Source organism: Salvelinus alpinus, chromosome 11 (assembly GCF_045679555.1).
Source record: "Salvelinus alpinus chromosome 11, SLU_Salpinus.1, whole genome shotgun sequence".
Lineage (NCBI taxonomy): Eukaryota > Metazoa > Chordata > Actinopteri > Salmoniformes > Salmonidae > Salvelinus > Salvelinus alpinus.
This window is the reverse complement of record NC_092096.1, coordinates 53162238-53186779: the sequence shown is the minus strand read 5'-3', so window position 1 is coordinate 53186779 and position 24542 is coordinate 53162238. Positions and strand designations below refer to the sequence as shown.

Here is a 24542-nt window from a genome sequence, read left to right as displayed (position 1 = left end):
CCTTTATAATAAAACATTGCATGCATATCATCACATTTACATAGAGCAGTAGAGTAGAGGCATTACAGAAATTGTTTCTGCCCGACTACATTGAGGACACATGCCAGATCTTATAAAGCCTGGATAGCAGTGCTTCATTTGTGTATCGGGAAGGTGCCAGAACAAAAAGTGAGCACAAGAGGGGGGTAACCTGTGGAGCTCGGAGGTACCGGATGAGAAAAATTTAATTACCTTTATAATAAAACATTGCATGCATATCATCACATTTACATAGAGCAGTAGAGTAGAGGCATTACAGAAATTGCACACATGGGGATATGTGGCCTAGGGTCCTAGAAAAGATTTGCCTTTTATAAATGCATTTCATGCAATTCTACATCCCTTTACATGACTGAAGACCTTGGCATAATCTTTAATGCTGCGTTCAAAACAACTGGGAACTCGGAATTCGGGAAAATCTCCTACTTCTGACCAGTGCATTCAAGACAATTGGGAACTCGGGAAAAAAACTAAAACCGACTGGGCAAATTCATTTCGAACGGTCATCCAACTCGGAATTCCAAGTCTGGAACTCGAGCCTCTTTCTAGAGCTCAAACTTTCTGACGTAATGATTTGACCTCATTTCCCCCCAGAGTTCCCAGTTTTCTTGAATGCACCATAGTACCACGCAAATTAGCGAAATGACAGGCAACTTTGACACTGACAAACTGAGAATCTGAGATAAAAAATTAAAAAACGACATTGTCTTGAATCCGTCAATAGCCTCGACCTAGGTGTGTGGAGACACATATTGTACAATATGAGGAGTAAATTATAGTCCTAAAAGTGATATCCAGTTTCACTGACTCACCCAACGATGCACAGCCCACTCGCTGGTGATGGCCTAGGCGCTCCGTGCCAAAAGCCTCTTTCTCGCTCTTGTTTTACTTTGTAACTTTGTTTTACTTTGTAAAAACTTTGTAAAACAATATTTGGAGCTTGATCAAATATTTTGGTAGCCGACAGCAGACCGATTTAGAATGTTCTCTTTTCAACAAGAGCCAATTGCTTTTCAACCTGTGTTTTGTGAAAGGGCTGTTTTTGTCTGCCTGCTGTTTGTTTTGTTCATTGACATATTTGCAGCGCATTCCCAACTAAGCTATGCCTTGTTTTTGGGATACACTCTACAGCTACGCAATTTAAAAATAAAAGATATTGAACCTCTGGGGCAAAATTATAAGCTTTCTCATGGTATAATGTTTTACACATTCAAAAGTCTCTCAGCCTATCACACAATGTTATGCAAATGAGTTGCTGTATGTGAGGATGCGGGAGGCATGCTGAGGAAGAGTTTTTGGGAACGTTGCTTGCGGCTGGTCATTGCTGGGGTGCACTGTCTGTTCGTCCATATAAACGATCAACTTGATTATTCCATGGGAAATCAGTGTCCTAAACGGTTTACGCTAGTCAACAAACAATGTGCGAGTTTCGGTGGCCTTACAGGTTTGTTACACTATTCTGAATGATTTAATTTATTTCCGAACAGACAGCAGTAGTCTAACTCTCTCATTTGTCCCCCCCACATTTATTTAAATGTATCCGGGGTGCTGCAGCTCCTCTAGAACCCTTTGCGTGGCTATGATTCTATAAGGAAATAAATTATGACGTGCAACGCCAACGCCGGAGAGATGTCCATCAGAGCAGAGAAAGGGAGTGAGATTATAGAAAGTGAATCTCGTTCTAGTTCTGGGAGAGATACAGCGGATTAACGAGGCAACTCTTGTAGCTCCCTACCCCTCCCTCTTGGCCCGAACCCCTTGATGGTTGCAGATTTGTTGGGTCTGGGTAGGTATAAGTAGTGCACTGGCGGAGCGTCCACCATATTGCTTAGACCTGACAGATCTGCAGGCTCAAAGGGTTAGGGCCAAGGGTGAGGGTTAGGTATTGATTTGAGACCGGCTGCTAGCCCCTCTAGGCAATTGTGGAGATCTGAGAGGACTGGATGGGTGTAAACAATATGGTGGTATATCCATCTTGACCTCTGATTGGCCAGGTGAAATGTTGCCATATTGCTTTCACCTGTCCAATACACTCAGGTCTACCTAAGTCCATAGGGAGTAGGGGCTTCATTTGTTAGCAATTCCTCCAGACAAATGCATGTAACACATTTCCCATGAAGTTACGAGTACATGTATCAAACTCAATGACCCCAAATCTCCTGTCTGTTTTTAGAGTGAGAACAGTTTGAACATCCAAAATATGACCCCAACTTCCAAAGAAATGGATTCACCTCATTTCCAAAAAGTCTGACATTTGATGCAAATGAGCCTAACAAAGCATCTGTAATAAAATCTGGAGAGTAATGATGAGCTGACAAACCCCTGTCTGTAACAGTGAATGTGTTTTGAAGTGTCTGTATAAACAGGGAATGTGTCTTGAGCTGTCTGTACAACCACAGTGACTGTGTCTTGTTTTCCAGTGCTGGTCTGGTGAGTGGAGGGAAGATCTGCCTGAACCCTCACTCTGGCTGGGGTGAAGAAACTTGCTCGCTTCGTCATCGAGAGGCAGTCAGAGAAAGGATGAATCTATAGATTAAGCAGAGTTATTCTTTATCATCTGTACTTCTGTTCTGCAATCATCCCTCCAAGCAAACGTTGTGTGAGTCAACCTTATTTCAAATTACTACACTGAACAAAAATATAAATGCAACATGCAACAATTTCAATGATTTTACTGAGTTACAGTTCATATAAGGAAATACATGAATTAGGCCCTAATTTATGGATTTCACATGACTGGGCAGGGGCGCAGCCATGGGTGGGCCTGGGAGTGCATAGGCTCACCCACTGCCAGCAGCATACCACCCTGCATCCCACTGCTGGCTTGCTTCTGAAGCTAAGCAGGGTTGGTCCTGGTCCGTCCCTGGATGGGAGGCCAGATGCTGCTGGAAGTGGTCTAAGAGGCACTATTTCCTCTGGTCTAAAAAATAACGCAGAGCAGTGACACTGCACTGTGTAGGGTGCCGTCTTTCGGATGGGACGTTAAACGAGTGTCCTGACTCTCTGAGGTCATTAAAGATCCCATGGCACTTATCGTAAGAGTAGGGGTGTTAATCCCGGTGTCCTGGCTAAATTCTCAAACTGTCCCTCATACCATCATGGTCACCTAATCATCCCCAGCTTACAATTGGCTCATTCATCCCCCTCCTCTCCCCTGTAACTATTCCCCAGGTTGTTGCTGTATATGAGAACGTGTTCTCAGTCAACTTACCTGGTAAAATAACGGTAAAAAATAAAATTGGGAGCCAGGCCCAGCCAATCAGAATGAGCTGGATGTGGAAGTCCTGTGCTGGCGTGGTTACACATGGTCTGCGGTTGTAAGGCCAGTTGGATGTACTGCCAAATTCTCTAAAACAACATTGGAGGTGGCTTATGTGTCACGCCCTGGCCTTAGTTATCTTTGTTTTCTGTATTATTTTAGTTAGGTCAGGGTGTGACATGGGGGATGTTTGTGTGTATTTGTCTCGTCTTGGGTGGTTGTATTGTATGTTGGGTTTTGTAGAGTGTATGGGGTTGTGTTCAGTGTAGGTGTTTAGGAAAGTCTATGGTTGCCTGGTTTGGTTCTCAATCAGAGACAGCTGTCTATTGTTGTCTCTGATTGGGAGCCATATTTAAGGCAGCCATAGGCATTAGGCTGGTTGTGGGTAATTGTCTATGTCTAAACGTTAGTAGCTTGTGTCTGCACTTTCGTTTTGTAGCTTGTAAAGTGTTTCGTTTCGTGTTCATCTTCTTCGTAAATAAAAAGAGGATGTATTTATATCACGCTGCGCCTTGGTCCACTATTCCTCATCAAGACGATCGTGACATTATGTTTTAGAAATGAACATTACATTCTCTGGCAACAGCTCTGGTGGACATTCCTGCAGTCACCATGCCAATTGCACGCTCTCTCAAAACTTGACACATCTGGGCATTGTGTTGTGTGACAAAACTGCATATTTTAGTGTCCTTTTTTTGTCCTAGCACAAGGTGCACCTGTGTAATGATCATACTGTTTATTCAGCTTCTTGATATGCCACACCTGTCAGGTGAATGTATTATCTTGGAAAAGGAGAAATGCTCACTAATAGGAATGTAAACAAAATTGTGCACATCATTTGAGAGAAATAATGTTTTTGTTCATATGGAAAATGTCTGGGATTTTTTATTTAAGCTCATGAGGGTGTGGGGGGTGCTGAGGAGTATTTCTGTATGTAATAAAGCCCTTTTATGGGGGAAAACTATGTATTATTGGCTGGGCCTTGCTCCCCAGTGGGTGAGCTATGCCCTCCCAGGCCCACCCACGGCTGCGCCCCAGCCCAGTACCATGTGAAAAGATTAGGGCCTAATGAATTTATTTAAATTGACTGATTTCCGTATATGAACTGTAACTCAGTAAAGTCGTAAAAATTGCTTCATGTTGCGTTTTATATTTTTGTGAATTATTGATTGCAATATGGCTTTTTCACTGGCATATATGTGTTTATTATCTTTGCCTCTGTATACATTCCTAGGGCCACTCATATGAAACGTTTGTGTTTATACATATGTCTGTCTCAATTTCAATATTTATTTATGTGTTTAACATAAAAAGGCAAACAAAGAATTTGACCATTACAGCCTGTTCCATGCTTCCCAGTCATTTTGGGGTTCAGAAGGTTTATTTACAGCTGTTTGCGCACACATTTTTTTCTTGAGGTAAGTCTATGTTCGGTAGCCAAAGTCTACGCCCTTCGTCTGTGATTGGTCAATAGTACTACTGCTAGTAGGAGTTGGAACTATGGACAGGATTATTCAATGACGTGTCTGTTGTCATTCAACGAGAGAATACTCGTTTTCATGCACATAATTTCACTTGAGAAATACTGCATCAAACATCTTAGATGTAAAATTTGACTAAGATCGGCAAAAACGTCAACATTTATTACAGATTTCTTGATTTATTTTTAATTAAAGGTCCCAGAGAGATGTGGCGGAAAGAAAATTCCTGGACCTGTAGTTTTTCCTGATCTAGTAACCAGGAAAAACCCCGGACCTTATAAGGTATGACATGATTAATTTGTTGTACAAATATTTAAAATGGGCTATGATGGGACCAGAGTTTTTCTAATCAGGTGGTCCATATGATTTTTTTTTTAAACTCCTGGAAAAACTCCTTGCCTTGGGGTGGATGAAAACTCTGTCAAACTGCAGCAACCTTGTACTTGTTCATATTAATTATGTTTAAAAGAAGGACTAGGGATCCTATAAATAGACACAGAGAAGCAACATGATTCGTCAATAAAACTCACGGGGCTGAGCTTGCTTTCTGCTTGTTTGCATCGTGTAGTCTTGCCCTATGCAACTGTTGGCCTAATTAAAAATGTACTCACAGTCTTTGTCAGATATTGGGTTTATTCATTCCAGTTAATAATTTGCGGTTGAAAAAGTTTATGTAGCCTAGTCAGCCCATGTTTAAATATAAACCACGCCATTTACCCTGGTCGGAGGGACAGGGCGCATAGTAGGCTGGACTATGCAGCTGCTGTTGTTGGTACCCTACAGTTGATCAGACTGAAAAATGGTCTAGTTTCCATGCAATACAGCAGTGGTTCCAAACTGTGGGGTCAGCATCATTTGTTCTTATTTTTTTTAAGGAACGCAGTCCGGCTTTCAATTTACTCTTGAAAGTTGTAGTAGTAGAATGCACAAGGTGCAATTTCGAAATTGGGTAGTGCATCAGTTTTACTCTTGTCACTACCATAGAGTAGTGCTCAGCGATTAACCAAAATGCTGGTTATTTTTCTGTTTTTAACAACTAATTGACCGACATCGGTTAAATGATTTGAATTCCATTTAGGATATAGACTCAGCAAAAAAAAGAAACGTCCCTTTTTCAGGACCCTGTCTTTCAAAGATAATTTGTAAAAATCCAAATAACTTCACAGATCTTCATTGTAAAGGGTTTAAACACTGTTTCCCATGCTTGTTCAATGAACCATAAACAATTAATGAACATGCACCTGTGGAACGGTCGTTAAGACACTAACAGCTTACAGACGGTAGGCAATTAAGGTAACAGTTATGAAAACTTAGGACACTAAAGAGGCCTTTCTACTAACTGATAAACACCAAAAGAAAGATGCCCAAGGTCCCTGCTCATCTGCCTTAGGCATGCTGCAAGGAGGCATGAGGACTGCAGATGTGGCCAGGGCAATAAATTGCAATGTCTGTACTGTGAGACGCCTAAGACAGTGCTACAGGGAGACAGGAAGGACAGCTGATCATCCTCACAGTGGCAGACCACATGTAACAACACCTGCACAGGATCGGTACATCTGAACATCACACCTGCGGGACAGGTACAGGATGGCAACAACAACTGCCCGAGTTACATCAGGAATGCACAATCCCTACATCAGTGCTCAGACTGTCCGCAATAGGCTGAGAGAGGCTGGACTGAGGGCTTGTAGGCCTGTTGTAAGGCAGGTCCTCACCAGACATCACCGGCAACCACGTCGCCTATGGGCACAAATCCACGGTCGCTGGACCATGCAGGACTGGCAAAAGGTTATCTTCACCGACGAGTCGCGGTTTTGTCTCACCAGGGGTGATGGTCAGATTCGCGTTTATCTTTGAAGAAATGAGCGTTACACCGAGGCCTGTAGTCTGGAGCGGGATTGATTTGTCATGAACCACTTCCGGTTTGGAGCGTGCAGTCGCAAATCCGCTTCGCTCCACAGGTAGTTTTACCATTTTCATTTTCATTACAGTACAACGGTTTGATTTGTTTGATCTTAGCTAGCTACATAGCCGTCTTTGTATCAAAGATAATTGTGTAGTTATTGAGGTTCGCTAGCCAGCTATTTTCGTCCGAACGTAACGTGACGAGGTCAACACTGCTAGCTAGCCAGCTAGCCACCGAATAGCAGCATAGCAGCATAGCAGCACTGGAGAAACGATTACATTACAACGGAACGACTTGATTAGTGTAGTGTTAGCTGGCTACATAGTTGTCTTTGCTATCTTTGTATCTAAGATAATTGTGTAGCTTAGAGTTGGTTAGAGTAATTATTCGGTTAACTAGCCAGCTATTTTCGTAACGTAACGTAGTCAACACTGCTAGCTAGCCAGCTAGCCACCGAATAGCAGCATAGCAGCACTGGAGAAACGATTACATTACAACGGAACGACTTGATTAGTGTAGTGTTAGCTGGCTACATAGTTGTCTTTGCTATCTTTGTATCTAAGATAATTGTGTAGCTTAGAGTTGGTTAGAGTAATTATTCGGTTAACTAGCCCGCTATTTTCGTCCGCCGCGCTGCGCTGCCGTCTCCTACCTAGTCAACACTGCTAGCTAACACTGCTAGCTAGCCAACTTCTACCGAATAGCAGCACTGTAGAAACTCACATTACAACTTACATTACAACGGAACGACTTGATTAGCGTAGTGTTAGCTAGCTACTTAGTTGTCTTTGCTGTCCTTGTATCCAAGATAATTGTGTAGTTTTGAGAAATTGTCGAGGTTACCTAGCCAGTTAGAGGTTACCTAGCCAGCTACACGTTCAAACAAAGTCAACAACGCAGCCACTGCTAGCCAGCCTACTTCACCGCCAGCAGTACTATATCATTTTAGTCAATAAGATTTTATTTTACTTTTGCAACGTAAGCTTAACTTCCTGAACATTCGAGACGTGTAGTCCACTTGTCATTCTAATCTCGTTTGCATTAGCGTAGCCTCTTCTGTAGCCTGTCAACTATGTGTCTGTCTATCCCTCTTCTCTCCTCTCTGCACAGACCATACAAACGCTTCACACCGCGTGGCCGCTGCCATTCTAACCTGGTGGTTCCAGCGCGCACGACCCACGTGGAGTTCCAGGTCTCCAGGTCTCCGGCAGCCTCTGGAACTGCCGATCTGCGGCCAACAAGGCAGAGTTCATCTCAGCCTATGCGTCCCTCCAGTCCCTCGACTTCTTGGCACTGACGGAAACATGGATTACCACTGACAACACTGCTACTCCTACTGCTCTCGCCTCGTCTGCCCACGTGTTCTCGCACACCCCGAGAGCTTCTGGTCAGCGGGGCGGTGGCACTGGGATCCTCATCTCTCCCAAGTGGACATTCTCTCTTTCTCCCCTGACCCATCTGTCTATCGCCTCCTTTGAATTCCATGCTGTCACAGTTACCAGCCCTTTCAAGCTTAACATCCTTATAATTTATCGCCCTCCAGGTTCCCTTGGAGAGTTCATCAATGAGCTTGACGCCCTGATAAGTTCCTTTCCTGAGGATGGCTCACCTCTCACAGTTCTGGGTGACTTTAACCTCCCCACGTCTACCTTTGACTCATTCCTCTCTGCCTCCTTCTTTCCACTCCTCTCCTCTTTTGACCTCACCCTCTCACCTTCCCCCCCTACTCACAAGGCAGGCAATACGCTTGACCTCATCTTTACTAGATGCTGTTCTTCCACTAATCTCACTGCAACTCCCCTCCAAGTCTCCGACCACTACCTTGTATCCTTTTCCCTCTCGCTCTCATCTAACACTTCCCACACTGCCCCTACTCGGATGGTATCGCGCCGTCCCAACCTTCGCTCTCTCTCCCCCGCTACTCTCTCCTCTTCCATCCTATCATCTCTTCCCTCTGCTCAAACCTTCTCCAACCTATCTCCTGATTCTGCCTCCTCAACCCTCCTCTCCTCCCTTTCTGCATCCTTTGACTCTCTATGTCCCCTGTCCTCCAGGCCGGCTCGGTCCTCCCCTCCTGCTCCGTGGCTCGACGACTCACTGCGAGCTCACAGAACAGGGCTCCGGGCAGCCGAGCGGAAATGGAGGAAAACTCGCCTCCCTGCGGGCCTGGCATCCTTTCACTCCCTCCTCTCTACATTCTCCTCTTCTGTCTCTGCTGCTAAAGCCACTTTCTACCACTCTAAATTCCAAGCATCTGCCTCTAACCCTAGGAAGCTCTTTGCCACCTTCTCCTCCCTCCTGAATCCTCCTCCCCCTCCTCCCCCCTCCTCCCTCTCTGCGGATGACTTCGTCAACCATTTTGAAAAGAAGTCGACGACATCCGATCCTCGTTTGCTAAGTCAAACGACACCGCTGGTTCTGCTCACACTGCCCTACCCTGTGCTTTGACCTCTTTCTCCCCTCTCTCTCCAGATGAAATCTCGCGTCTTGTGACGGCCGGCCGCCCAACAACCTGCCCGCTTGACCCTATCCCCTCCTCTCTTCTCCAGACCATTTCCGGAGACCTTCTCCCTTACCTCACCTCGCTCATCAACTCATCCTTGACCGCTGGCTACGTCCCTTCCGTCTTCAAGAGAGCGAGAGTTGCACCCCTTCTGAAAAAACCTACACTCGATCCCTCCGATGTCAACAACTACAGACCAGTATCCCTTCTTTCTTTTCTCTCCAAAACTCTTGAACGTGCCGTCCTTGGCCAGCTCTCCTGCTATCTCTCTCAGAATGACCTTCTTGATCCAAATCAGTCAGGTTTCAAGACTAGTCATTCAACTGAGACTGCTCTTCTCTGTGTCACGGAGGCGCTCCGCACTGCTAAAGCTAACTCTCTCTCCTCTGCTCTCATCCTTCTAGACCTATCGGCTGCCTTTGATACTGTGAACCATCAGATCCTCCTCTCCACCCTCTCCGAGCTGGGCATCTCCGGCGCGGCCCACGCTTGGATTGCGTCCTACCTGACAGGTCGCTCCTACCAGGTGGCGTGGCGAGAATCTGTCTCCGCACCACGTGCTCGCACCACTGGTGTCCCCCAGGGCTCTGTTCTAGGCCCTCTCCTATTCTCGCTATACACCAAGTCACTTGGCTCTGTCATATCCTCACATGGCCTCTCCTATCATTGCTATGCAGACGACACACAATTAATCTTCTCCTTTCCCCCCTCTGATAACCAGGTGGCGAATCGCATCTCTGCATGTCTGGCAGACATATCAGTGTGGATGACGGATCACCACCTCAAGCTGAACCTCGGCAAGACGGAGCTGCTCTTCCTCCCGGGGAAGGACTGCCCGTTCCATGATCTCGCCATCACGGTTGACAACTCCATTGTGTCCTCCTCCCAGAGCGCTAAGAACCTTGGCGTGATCCTGGACAACACCCTGTCGTTCTCAACTCACATCAAGGCGGTGACCCGTTCCTGTAGGTTCATGCTCTACAACATTCGCAGAGTACGACCCTGCCTCACACAGGAAGCGGCGCAGGTCCTAATCCAGGCACTTGTCATCTCCCGTCTGGATTACTGCAACTCGCTGTTGGCTCGGCTCCCTGCCTGTGCCATTAAACCCCTACAACTCATCCAGAACGCCGCAGCCCGTCTGGTGTTCAACCTTCCCAAGTTCTCTCACGTCACCCCGCTCCTCCGCTCTCTCCACTGGCTTCCAGTTGAAGCTCGCATCCGCTACAAGACCATGGTGCTTGCCTACGGAGCTGTGAGGGGAACGGCACCTCCGTACCTTCAGGCTCTGATCAGGCCCTACACCCAAACAAGGGCACTGCGTTCATCCACCTCTGGCCTGCTCGCCTCCCTACCTCTGAGGAAGTACAGTTCCCGCTCAGCCCAGTCAAAACTGTTCGCTGCTCTGGCACCCCAATGGTGGAACAAACTCCCTCACGACGCCAGGTCAGCGGAGTCAATCACCACCTTCCGGAGACACCTGAAACCCCACCTCTTTAAGGAATACCTAGGATAGGATAAAGTAATCCTCCTAACCCCCCCCTCCCCCTTAAAAGAGTTAGATGCACTATTGTAAAGTGGTTGTTCCACTGGATATCATAAGGCGAATGCACCAATTTGTAAGTCGCTCTGGATAAGAGCGTCTGCTAAATGACTTAAATGTAAATGTAAATGTAAATTTGGATGTGGAGGGACCGTCATGGTCTGGGGCGGTGTGTCACAGCATCATCAGACTGAGCTCGTTGTCATTGCAGGCAATCTCAACGCAGTGCGTTACAGGGAAGACATCCTCCTCTCTCATGTGGTACCCTTCCTGCAGGCTCATCCTGACATGACCCTCCAGCATGGCAATGCCACCAGCCATACTGCTCGTTCTGTGAGTGATTTCCTGCAAGACAGGAATTTCAGTGTTCTGCCATGGCCAGCGAAGAGCCTGGATCTCAATCCCATTGAGCACGTCTGGGACCTGTTGGATCGGAGGGTGAGGGCTAGGGCCTTTCCCCCCAGAAATGTCCGGGAACTTGCAGGTGCCTTGGTGGAAGAGTGGGGTAATCTCACAGCAAGAACTGGCAAATCTGGTGCCGTCCATGAGGAGGAAATGCACTGCAGTACTTAAAGCAGCTGGTGGTCACACCAAATACTGATTTTGACCCCCCCCCCCCTCTTTGTTCAGGGACACATTATTCCATTTTTGTTAGTCACATGTCTGTGGAACTTGTTCAGTTTATGTCTGTTGTTGAATCTTGTTATGTTCATACAAATATTTACAAATGTTAAGTTTGCTGAAAATAAACACAGTTGACAGTGAGAATGTTTATTTCTTTCTGTGAGCTCAATGCGCACATAGCACAGTTTCTCTAACGGTAAATCAGATCCAGCCTGAACTGTTCGATGTAGTAGGGAGTTGTACAGTTGAAGTCGGAAGTTTACATACACCTTAGCCAAATACATTAAAACTCAGTTATTCACAATTCCTGACATTTAATCCTAGTAAAAATTCCATGTCTTAGGTCAGTTAGGATCACCACTTTATTTTAAGAATGTGAAATGGCAGAATAATAGTAGAGAGAAGGATTTATTTCAGCTTTTATTTATTTCATCACATTCCCAGTGGGTCAGAAGTTTACATACACTCAATTAGTATTTGGTAGCATTGCCTTAAACAATTTAAACTTGGGTCAAACGTTTCAGGTAGCCTTCCACAAGCTTCCCACAATAAGTTGGGTGAATTTTGACCATTCCTCCTGACAGAGCTGGTGTAACTGAATCAGGTTTGTAGGCCTCCTTGTTCGCACACACTTTTTCAGTTCTGCCCACAAATTTTCTATAGGATTGAGGTCAGGGCTTTGTGATGGTCACTCGAATACCTTGACTTTGTTGTCCTTAAGCCATTTTGCCTCAACTTTGGAAGTATGCTTGGGGTCATTGTCCCAAGAAATGGAAGACCCATTTGCGACCAAGCTTTAACTTCCTGACTGATGTCTTGAGATGTTGCTTCAATATATCTACATCATTTTCCTTCCTCATGAAGCCATCTATTTTGTGAAGTGCACCAGTCCGTCCTGCAGCAAAGCACCCCCACAACATGATGCTGCCACCCCCGTGCTTCACAGTTGGGATGGTGCTCTTCAGCTTGCGAGAATCCCCCTTTTTCCTCCAAACATTATGATGGTCATTATGGACAAACAGCTCTATTGTTGTTTCATCAAACCAGAGGACATTTCTCCAAAAAGTACAATCTTTGTCCCCATGTGCAGTTGCAAACCGTAGTCTGGCTTTTTTATGACTGTTTTGGAGCAGTGGCTTCATCCTTGCTGAGCGGCCTTTCAGGTTATGTCAATATAGGACTTGTTTTACTGTGAATTCAGATACTTTTGTACCTGTTTCCTCCAGCATCTTCACAAGGTCCTTTGCTGTTGTTCTGGGATTGATTTGCACTTTTCGCACCAAAGTACGTTCATCTCTAGGAGACAGAACGCGTCTCCTTCCTGAGCGGTCCCATGGTGTTTATACTTGCGTACTATTGTTTACTACAGCCCTCTCCATCTTTAGAAACAGACAAAGTTGAGGCAGAGTTCATCAGTGACACATGGAATGAAAAGGGTGTTGCAAATACTGGACATTTCAGTTGTAATATATTATTAGTTATCACCTTCAGTCCCAAATTGTGGATGTGTTGAGAGCCAGGTCTCTCTCCATTCAGAGACATCAGTATCCAGCCTGTCTTGTCGGTCATGACTCCATCACATCATCTTACACGCCTCCATGTGCTGGATCCATAGATGAATCTGTGAACACAAACAGTCACTGTTTTATTACCAATGGCAGTTAGGATAGGTGATATCTGACAAACATATACTATGTTGAAGTTTGAACAGGTCAGACTTAACTTACCTAATTCTGGTCTCCGCATCGATGACCGTTGGTGAGTAGGCAAGAGGTGAGGCTGGAGGTAAGGTCTTTGCCAGCGCCCCATTGATGGGCATGGCAGCGTAGATCAGCTTTTGGCCCCTCATCAAAGATACTGGTCGGTCAAACACACACACACACACAGAGCACTGATTACATTATCAATGGTTATTATGATTAGCGTGGTGGAACCAACCAGATCGCTGCATTCACCTTTCTATTTCACTTCAGATTAGGGATGTGGCGTTCATGAAATGTTGTTAGTCGGATATTGTCATGCAAAAGACTGCCGGTCTCACGGTAATTGACCATTAATGAACATAAACAAGTTTAGCATCTTCAGGCATACAAGCTGCATACAAGCCACTGATGAGCGCGTTTGGAACATCTACACAATCGTAATTTTTATTCAGTTTTTTTTGGGGGGGGGGGGGCGGGCTTGGGCTCAAGCCTATGGTACGCATAAGCGTATGGGTGTTTTTGAATTAATCATCACCTTAGAAAACGCTGTCTATTTCATTGTGTTAGTCTTTGAAACAACATCAACCAGAAGCATGTTTTACACTCCGTTTCATCCTGCTGTTAAACTTCTTTCTTCAAAATGATCATCACAGTGAGGTGAATTTTAAAAGCAACCTACTGTTTTGATAAATGTTTGATGTGATTTTCGATGGCATTTGCATTGATGTTAGAGGGACAATAGAGCCCTGAGTACCAGGCCATTAGTGACCTGGTGGTCGTTAGCAAGTTGGGTACTACCAAAGCATGTCCAGAGTGCATAAGAGGAGATTACAGTGACTCAACGGTCACATGGAATTTTACTGAGGTCATGACTCATGACTGCCGGTGTGGCGGTAATACGATCACTGCAATAGCCCTACTTCAAATATCATGATATGTGGTTCCACCAGGCCAGGTTATGAAAGTGAATTGGGACACAACTCCAAACTGCTTTGACCTTTGACCAGGTCAAATGTCACCAACCCGATTCAAGTGCCCTCCCTGTTCCATTTACCATTTCGAGGATTTTCCCGAGAGGCACGAGACTGTCTCTTCCATCTGAGGCAGAGGACGAGGAGGGCCCAGAAGTTCGCGATGGACTTTCGGACCCTGGCCGCCGGGGCAGGATGGAAACGACAGGGCCCTGATCGACCACTAACGCTGCAGTTTGCGCAAGGACGTCCGTCGGGAGTTGGCCTGCAGGGACACCACCCTCACCTTCGACCAGCTGGTGGACCTGTCCATTCGGCTGGATAACCTGCTGGCTACCCACGGACGTCCAGAGCTGGGTCTGTCGGTTCTATCCCCCAGCACCACCGCTCCGATGCCCATGGAGCTGGGAGGTGCTGCGCTCAGGGAGACCGGAGGAGGTTCCGACTCATGCACCATCTGTGGCCGTAGAGGTCACACTGCCGGTCGGTGCCGGGTTGGTTCCTCTGGGGGTCGAGGCAGCAGGCAGGGCACTCTGGCGTCACCTCAGGTGAGCCGGCACCATTCTTACCCAGAGCCCTCTGCTGCACACATGTTTTTGTATGTTACTTTTCCTGAGTTTTCCCCACATTCCCAGCATAAGGCGCTCGTCGATTCAGGCGCGGCTGGGAATTTTATAGACAGATCATTCGCCCATGGTCTAGGGATCCCCATTGTTCCAGTGGCTATGTCCTTCCCAGTTCACGCCGTAGACACTCGACCATTAGGGTCAGGGTTGATTAGGGAGGCCACCGCTCCCCTGGGCATGGTGACGCAGGGGGTTCACAAGGAGAGAATCAGTCTCTTCCTCATAGACTCTCCTGCGTTTCCTTTGGTGCTAGGCCTACCCTGGTTAGCTTGTTTGTTGCCACTGTTTCATGGCAAAGGAGGGCTCTCACGGGGTGGTCGCGAGAGTGCTCGGGGAGGTGTTTAGGGGTTTCCGTTGGTGCTACTACGGTGGAAAGTCCAGGCCAGGTCTCCACCGTGCTCATTCCCCCCGACAATTCCGATTTGTCTCTCGCGTTCTCCAAAAAGATAGCGACTCAATTACCACCCCATCGTCGGGGGATTGTGCGATAAATCTCCTGGTAGACGCTGCACTTCCCAGGAGTCACGTTTATCCCGTCACAGGTGGAGACGGCGGCTATGGAAACATATGTCTCCGAACATTCGGTCCTCCACTTCGCTCGCCTCCTCAAGTTTCTTTTTTGTGAAGGGGGGAGGTCTGCGCCTGTGTATTGACTATCGAGCCCTAAACCAGATCACTGTGAAGTACAGTTACCCGCTACCTCTCATAGCCACAGCGATTGACTCAATGCACGAGGCGCGCTTCTTCACCAAACTAGATCTCAGGAGCGCTTACAACCTGGTGCGTATCCGGGAGGGGGACGAGTGGTAGGCGGCATTCAGTACTACCTCAGGGCATTATGAGTACCTCGTCATGCCGTACTGGTTGATGAATGCTCCATCAGTCTTCCAAGCCTTTGTAGACAAGATTTTCAGGGACCTGCATGGGCAGGGTGTAGTGGTGTATATTGATGACATTCTGATATGCTCGGCACGTGCAGCGGAGTATGTGTCCCTGGTGCGCAAGGTGCTTGGTTGACTGTGGGAGCATGACCTGTACGACAAGGCTGAGAAATGCCTGTTCTTCCAGCAGTCCGTCTCCTTCTTAGGGTACCGCATTTCCACCTCAGGGGTGGAGATGGAGAGTGACTGCATTTCAGCCGTGTGTAATTGGCCGACTACTACCACGGTAAAGGAGGTGCAGCGGTTTCTAGGGTTTGCCAATTACTACCGGAGGTTTATCCGGGGTTTTGGTCAGGTAGCGGCTCCCATTACCTCACTGCTGAAGGGGGGCCCGGTACGTTTGCAGTGGTCTGCTGAGGTGGACAGGGATTTTGGTCACCTAAGGGGGCTCTGTTTACCTCGGCTCCCGTGCGGGCCCATCCGGATCCCTCTTTGGCGTTCTCAGTGGAGGTGGACGCGTCCGAGGCTGGGATAGGAGCCGTGCTCTCTCAGCGCTCGGGTACGCCACCGAAGCTCCACCCCTGTGCCTTCTTCTCGAGGAAGCTCAGCCCGGCAGAGCGAAACTATGACGTGGGGGACCGGGAGCTGTTGGCTGTCGTCAAGGCTTTGAAGGCGTGGAGACATTGGCTTGAGGGGGCTAAACACCCGTTTCTCATCTGGACTGACCACCGCAATCTGGAATACATCTGGGCAGCGAGGAGACTGAATCCTCGCCAGGCAAGGTGGGCCATGGTTTTCACCTGTTTTGTTTTAACCCTTTCGTACAGACCAGGTTCCCAGAATGTCAAGGCAGACGCACTGTCCCGGCTGTAGGACACAGAGGAGCGACCCATGGATCCCACTCCCATACTCCCGGCCTTCTGCCTGGTGGCGCCGGTAGTATGTGAGCTGGACGCGGACATTGAGCAGGCGTTACGTGCAGAGCCCGCTCCCCTCCAGTGTCCCGCTGGGCGTCTGTATGTTCCGTCTGCTGTCTGACCGGCTGATCTATTGGGCTCACACGTCACCCTCCTCTGGTCATCCAGGCATCGGTCGGACAGTGCGCTGTTTGAGTGGGAAGTACTGGTGGCCCACCTTGGCCAAGGACGTGAGGGTTTATGTTTCCTCCTGCTCGGTGTGCGCCCAGTGTAAGGCTCCTAGGCACCTGCCCAGAGGTAAGTTACACCCCTTACCCGTTCCACAACAGCCATGGTCTCACCTGTCGATAGATCTCCCTCCCACACAGGGTAACACCACGATCCTGGTCGTTGTGGACCGTTTCTCCAAGTCCTGCCGTCTCCTTACTCTGCCCGGTCTCCCTTCGGCCCTACAGACTGCGGAGGTCTTGTTCACTCACGTCTTCCGGCACTACAGGGTGCCTGAGGATATAGTGTCTGACCGAGGTCCTCAGTTCACGTCGAGGGTCTGGAGAGCGTTCATGGAGCGTCTGGGGGTCTCGATCAGCCTTACCTCAGGTTTTCACCCCGAGAGTAACGGGCCGGTGGAGAGAGTTAACCAGGATGTGGGTAGGTTTCTGTGGTCTTATTGCCAGGACCGGCCGGGGGAGTGGGCGGCGTTCGTGCCCTGGGCAGAGATGGCCCAGAACTCGCTTCGCCACTCCTCCACTAACCTCTCCCCCTTCCTGGGGTATCAGCCGGTTCTGGCTCCTTGGCATCAGAGTCAGACCGAGGCTCCTGCGGTGGACGACTGGTTCCGGCGCACGGAGGAGACATGGGACGCCGCCCATGTTCACCTTCAGCCAGCGCAGACCGTCACCGCAGTGAGGCCCCGGTGTTCGCACCGGGGGACCGGGTCTGGCTCTCGACCCGAAACCTGCCCCTCCGCCTGCCCTGCCGGAAGCTGGGTCCGCGGTTTGTGGGGCCGTTCAAAGTCCTGAGGAGACTGAACGAGGTGTGTTACAGGTTACAGCTCCCCCCCCCCGATTACCGTATTAACCCCTCGTTCCATGTTTCTCTCCTCAGGCTGGTGGTGGCTGGTCCCCTCCAGGAGTCTGAGGTGTGGGAGGTTCCCCGCCCCCTCTGGACATCGAGGGGGCCCCGGCGTACTGCACCTTGCCCTCCGGGTCGTCCCTGAGGCCGGTGTCGGCGCTCTGCTGGAGCCGCGCGTCAAGGGGGGGTACTGTCATGACTTCCGCCGAAATCGGTTCCTCTCCTTGTTCGGGCGGCATTCGGCGGTCGACGTCACCGGTTTTCTAGCCATCGCCGATCCACCTTTAATTTTCTATTTGTTTTGTCTTGTTTCTCCACACACCTCGTTTACATTCCCTCATTATTAGACGTGTATATAAACCCTCTGTTGCCCCCATGTCTGTGTGTGGAATTGTTTGTTGTAAGTGTTTTGTGCATTTCTGACTGGTTGGCGACGGGTTGTTTGAACCCGTATTTTGCTGTTCTGGGTGCCGTTTGTGTTTGCATTATTAAAGTGGCTGTTACCTATTTCTGCTCTCCTGCGCCTGACTTCCCTGCTGCTGTAACGGTTTTCTTCGTCCTCCTCTGACGAGGAGTAAGAAATGTCGGACCAATGCGCAGCGTGGTATGTGTCCATAATATATTTTAATGATACAAACGAACACAGAAACAAAACAATAAACGATACGTGAAATACAAACCGAAACAGTTCCGTGTGGGACAAACACTGACACGGAAAATAACCACCCACGAAACCCAGGTGGAAAAAGGCTACCTAAGTATGATTCTCAATCAGAGACAACTAACGACACCTGCCTCTGATTGAGAATCATACCAGGCCAAACGAAAAAACCAACATAGAAAAACGAACATAGATAACCCACCCAACTCACGCCCTGACCATACTAAAACAAAGAAAAAACAAAAGAACTAAGGTCAGAACGTGACAGCTGCCAGTTACGCACCGCTTACAACCATGGTCTTGTAGTGGATGCTAGCTTCAACTGGAAGCCAGTGGAGTGTGCGGAAAAGCGGGGTGGCATGAGAGAACTTGCAAAACTGTTGACTGGTACTGTATAAATAGGGCATTTTCTGGTTACTACTACTGTACTAACCAGTAATATTATTATTATTACCCAGTTATTACTACTTGTTATTATTACTTGTTAAAACTTCAATATCCTTAGATTAACCCTAGACTAAGTGGTTTGTACATGTTGATCATGTCTTAATTTTTTTGGAACGTTCAAAGCAGAGATAAGTGAGGAGTGGGAGCAGCAGCTGCATAAAGTAACACATGCCACAGAGCGTAAGATTGTTTATTGCACGGAAAAAGGTTTCCTGGGGGTCGGGGCAAACACAGGTCGTAGCCACTCTGTACAAGTAAATGTTTATCTTATCAGTCTTTTCAGGCTATACAGGTTTGATTAATGCCAAAGAAAAGTAAGAATAGAGACAGGAAGGAGTCCATTCCTGCAACCTCACTTTGGCAAGACTACTTTATTTATTTTTATTTAACTAGGCAAGTCAGTTAAGAACAAATTCTTATTTACAATGACGGCCTACCCCGACCAAACCCTAACCCGGACGACACTCTGCCAATTGTGCACTGCCCTATGGGACTCCCAATCATGGCCAGATGTGATACAGCCTGGAATCGAACCAGGGTCTGTAGTGACGCCTCTAGCACTGAGATGCAGTGCCTTAGACTGCTGCGCCACTCGGGAGCCCCTACACTACACAATGATTAGTTAATGTGCAATCTAGCGCCTTCAAAATGTATTCATAACCCTTGACGTATTTCACATTTTGTTGTGTTACAGCCTGAATTGAAATTTGATGAAGTAGATATATGCAAAGCTGATGCAGACATACCCTAGATGACTCAAAGCTGTAATTGCTGCCAAAAGGTGCTTCTACAAAGTATTGACTCGGGGGTGTGAATACTTATGTAAATGAGATATTTCTGTATTTCGTTTTCACTTTGTCATTATGGGGATATTGTGTGAGGAGAAAAAAAATGATTTAATACATTTTGAATTCAGGCTGTAACAAAATGTGGAATAAGTCAAGGGGTATCAATACTTTCTGGTATGTTGTATAAAATAAATCCCCAAAAGAATTACGTGAATCAATAAACTTGCAAGTATTTTTTTCTAAGATTTCATCAAGTCTCTGTCCCTTTTATATATTAGCATTGGTTTACTTGTTGTAAACCTAGTCAATCACACACACCTCAATGTCAAACAAGATTTACTGGGATAAACATAAACATGAAACTTATTTTATCCATCACTCTTATGTATTGATTTATTTATTTAAAAAAATGTAATTTAACACAAAATTATCATCTTTACACATAAACCCCAATGAGTAGACAGGTCCAACCACCTTTTTGCAGGAGTAGGATCTGCATGATGACCACTGATACAGGGTCAGATACAGTGGGGAGAACAAGTATTTGATACACTGCCGATTTTGCAGGTTTTCCTACTTACAAAGCATGTAGAGGTCTGTAATTTGTATCATAGGTACACTTCAACTGTGAGAGACGGAATCTAAAACAAAAATCCAGAAAATCACATTGTATGATTTCTAAGTAATTAATTTGCATTTTATTGCATGACATAAGTATTTGATACATCAGAGAAGCAGAACTTAATATTTGGTACAGAAACCTTTGTTTGCAATTACAGAGATCATACGTTTCCTGTAGTTCTTGACCAGGTTTGCACACACTGCAGCAGGGATTTTGGCCCACTCCTCCATACAGACCTTCTCCAGATCCTTCATGTTTCGGGGCTGTCGCTGGGCAATACGGACTTTCAGCTCCCTCCAAAGATTTTCTATTGGGTTCAGGTCTGGAGACTGGCTAGGCCACTCCAGGACCTTGAGATGCTTCTTACGGAGCCACTCCTTAGTTGCCCTGGCTGTGTGTTTTGGGTTGTTGTCATGCTGGAAGACCCAGCCACGACCCATCTTCAATGCTCTTACTGAGGGAAGGAGGTTGTTGGCCAAGATCTCACGATACATGGCCCCATCCATCCTCCCCTCAATACGGTGCAGTCGTCCTGTCCCCTTTGCAGAAAAGCATCCCCAAAGAATTATGTTTCCACCTCCATGCTTCACGGTTGGGATGGTGTTCTTGGGGTTGTACTCATCCTTCTTCTTCCTCCAAACACGGTGAGTGGAGTTTAGACCAAAAAGCTCAATTTTTGTCTCATCAGACCACATGACCTTCTCCCATTCCTCCTTTGGATCATCCAGATGGTCATTGGCAAACTTCAGACGGGCCTAGACATGCGCTGGCTTGAGCAGGGGGACCTTGCGTGCACTGCAGGATTTTAATCCATGACGGCGTAGTGTGTTACTAATGGTTTTCTTTGAGACTGTGGTCCCAGCTCTCTTCAGGTCATTGACCAGGTCCTGCCGTGTAGTTCTGGGCTGATCCCTCACCTTCCTCATGATCATTGATGCCCCACGAGGTGAGATCTTGCATGGAGCCCCAGACCGAGGGTGATTGACCGTCATCTTGAACTTCTTCCATTTTCTAATAATTGCGCCAACAGTTGTTGACTTCTCACCAAGCTGCTTGCCTATTGTCCTGTAGCCCATCCCAGCCTTGTGCAGGTCTACAATTTTATCCCTGATGTCCTTACACAGCTCTCTGGTCTTGGCCATTGCGGAGATGTTGGAGTCTGTTTGATTGAGTGTGTGGACAGGTGTCTTTTATACAGGTAACGAGTTCAAACAGGTGCAGTTAACACAGGTAATGAGTGGAGAACAGGAGGGCTTCTTAAAGAAAAACTAACAGGTCTGTGAGAGCCGGAATTCTTACTGGTTGGTAGGTGATCAAATACTTATGTCATGCAATAAAATGCAAATTAATTATTAGAAAATCATACAATGTAATTTTCTGGATTTTTGTTTTAGATTCCGTCTCTCACAGTTGAAGTGTACCTATGATAAAAATGACAGACCTCTACATGCTTTGTAAGTAGGAAAACCTGCAAAATCGGCAGTGTATCAAATACTTGTTCTCCCCACTGTATATCTCCCACCTCTTGATGGTTAAGATTAGGGAAATGATAATCTGATCCTATAGCCGTGGTCCGGGGAAACTTAACTTCTATACCTCAAGCATGTAAGATTGCAGTAGAACATAACTCAAACAAACCTCTGGGATTTAGAGGTTATTTCTCTCTGTGCATCCCAATTGGCACTCTATTCCCTATAATGTTGCTTTGGTCAAATGTAGTGCACTCTATAGGGAATAGGGTGCCATTTGGGACGTGCTCTCTGTATCTGTCTGAGATACTATGTCTGTCCAGCAGGTAAATACAAATGGACAATCTGCTTCCGACAGTGCAGTTTCAAAAAATATGGATAAGAATAAGAGATAAAAGTAACAAGTAATTTAAAGAAAAAAAATTCTAAAAGTTTGCCAGTAGTCATTTTGATGAAATTGCCAAATCTACTGGCAAACTATTCAATTTTGACTCTGTACCGGCAACCCCCCCCCCTGTATATATTGTTATTTTTTTACTGCTCCTCTTTAAATTACTTGTTACTTTTATCTCTTATTCAATGTAAATGCATTATAGGACACAGAACATGACAATCGAACAGTGGAAAGAAATGTATATTCTTTGAAAGGGGCTGATGAAATGACATCATAAGCCAGATGAGGGCGGTATCGTGGAAGCTTCTGGCCGCGGGCGAGAAGCGGATCCTGTCACACAAACAATTCCATAACTATAGCTGTAGGCAAGAGGTATGGGGGGGCCTAGGCAACAGTACCACCATGTGGCTGTCGCCTACCATTGAACTTCTGACTGACATGATATCGATGCCTTACTAACATCATTAAATCTCAACCATAAATGCTGTTCATTGAACGTGTGAGAATGCTGTTCATTGACTACAGCTCAGTGTTCAACACCATAGTGCCTACAATGCTCATCACCGAACACGCCTCCACTCACATCGACTGAGCTGTAGTGGAGAGGGTTGAGAGATTCAAGTTCCTTGGTGTCCACATCACCAACAGACTATCATGGTCCATGCACACCAAGACAGTCGTGAAGAGGGCACGACAACGCCTTTTCCCCCTCAGGAGACTGAAAAGATTTGGCATAGATCCTCAAAAAGTTCTACAGCTGCACCATCGAGAGCATCCTGACCGGTTGCATCACCGCCTTGTATGGCAACTGCTCGGGAGCCGACGTAAGGCGCTATATACTAGGCGGTGTCAGAGGAAGGCCCAAAAAATTGGCAGACTCCAGTCACCCAAGTCATAGACCGTTTTCTCTGCTACCGCACTCAAGCAGTACTGGAGCGCCAAGTCTAGGTCCAAAAGGCTCCTTAACAGCTTCTACCCCCAAGCCATAATTAATCAAATGGGCTATTTTATTGTGTTACTTTTAATTTTTTACTTTAGTTTATTTCGTAAATATTTTCTTAACTCTATTTCTTGAACTGCATTGTTGGTTAAGGTCTAAGTAAGCATTTCACGGTAAGGTCTACCTACACCTGTTGTATTCGGCGTATGTGAGCGATTTGATTTCAATGTTAGAAACGTACAGTTTTTCCTGTGCAAGCCAACATTCCAATGTAGCCACCTTGAGCTATAGTGTAGCCTACGGCTTGTGTATTTCCTGTTATCTCTACGATTATGTCCAATCTATAGGTAATCTGTCTTTCCCCCAACAACTCATGGGATGGTATGTTATCTTATGCCACGTTTATTATTTTACAGAAACAGTAATGCATACTTTTACATGATATTATGTTAGCTAAACATTAAAAAAAGTATATAATTTTTTCCCCCTTGAAATATATATTTTTTAGATTACAAAAAAATGTCTGCAGCTTTGAAGGTCCCCAAGAACACACATCATTCTTAAATGGAAGTAGTTAGGAGCTACCAAGACTCTTCCTAGAGCTGGCTGCCGGGCCAAATTGAGCAATCTGGGGAGAAGGGTCTTTGTCATGGAACTGATGATCCCACCTCCTGAATCCATGTGTTTGACAAGGGGGGGGGGCTCAGTAACTTTATGATCACACTTTAGCAGTGTAGAAGCAACAGTCATTGATCATACTTTGGTCATAATACTTTGATCTAGTTTCATTCAAATATCATCAAATTTCATGAAAAATGATTTTGACTGGTTAGAAAGTTTTAAATCGTATGCAAAATGAATGATACCTTTTTAAAACATTCAACATCGAGCACATTTGACTTGCTAGATCGTTAACTTTGTGACGTTTTGTGGCAATCGGACAATTTTGACAGACTACTCTGAAAATCTCCTATTTCTAGCCGGACACATTTCATATACATACACTTGTTTGAGCGCTTGCTTGTTGTTAACAAACTTAACAAAATAATTTCCTCCCATCACTTTTTAAAAAAGTACTCTTGATAAGGATATTATTTTTAATGTTTTGAATGTCAGTATACAGCCACTATGACTAATCCCGAACACAAAGCCGTTCAACTCTGATGCTAGATTTTCATGCGAGCCACAGTTGGCTTCACGCCCACAAGGAGCTACCACGCTGACTACTCTCACTGTCAACATTACTCAGCCAATGAAATGTATGATGCGTTGACTGTAACACCAGATAGCATTGTGGGTGTTTATTATCTGACTTGTATCATTCATTTAGTGAGTAGTTGTTATGTTTTTTCGGAACAAGAATAACAAAAACTTTTTGTCAGCGTTTTCTTCTGTTAGTACAACTCAGATTTGGTGTTGTCACCATGACTGAAAATAGGATGCTCGTGGTACAAGAGCTGGAGCAAAGCCTAATGAAAAGTAAGACTATACTTTCAGGGATCATTTCTAGAGTTATTTACTTGAGAAATGTGTTTCTAAAGTGTTAAGTCTTGCTATCCATGATGATGAGATTTAGTATTCCTTTCTGAGCGCGAAGTGGGCAGAGATTGAAGCGTTTACTCTTTTGAGCTCTGCTTTTGATGACGGTTCCTTGTTTCCCCTGGGAATTTGGAGGAAGGGAGTATAATCAGAGTGGT

At 46.2% G+C, this 24542-nt stretch overlaps 1 long non-coding RNA gene and 1 other non-coding gene across 2 annotated transcripts; both read left to right on the top strand.

Moving 5' to 3' along the window:
- Positions 1–2573: 2573 nt before the first annotated feature.
- LOC139534394 (uncharacterized) lies at positions 2574–19569 on the top strand. Its single transcript, XR_011666943.1, has 3 exons — positions 2574–2638; positions 4975–5061; positions 17558–19569. It is a non-coding gene; the product is annotated as an uncharacterized lncRNA (long non-coding RNA).
- A 4757-nt stretch (positions 19570–24326) lies between these two features.
- On the top strand, positions 24327–24542 carry LOC139534960 (small nucleolar RNA U3). Its single transcript, XR_011667047.1, has one exon. It is a non-coding gene; the product is annotated as a small nucleolar RNA U3 (small nucleolar RNA).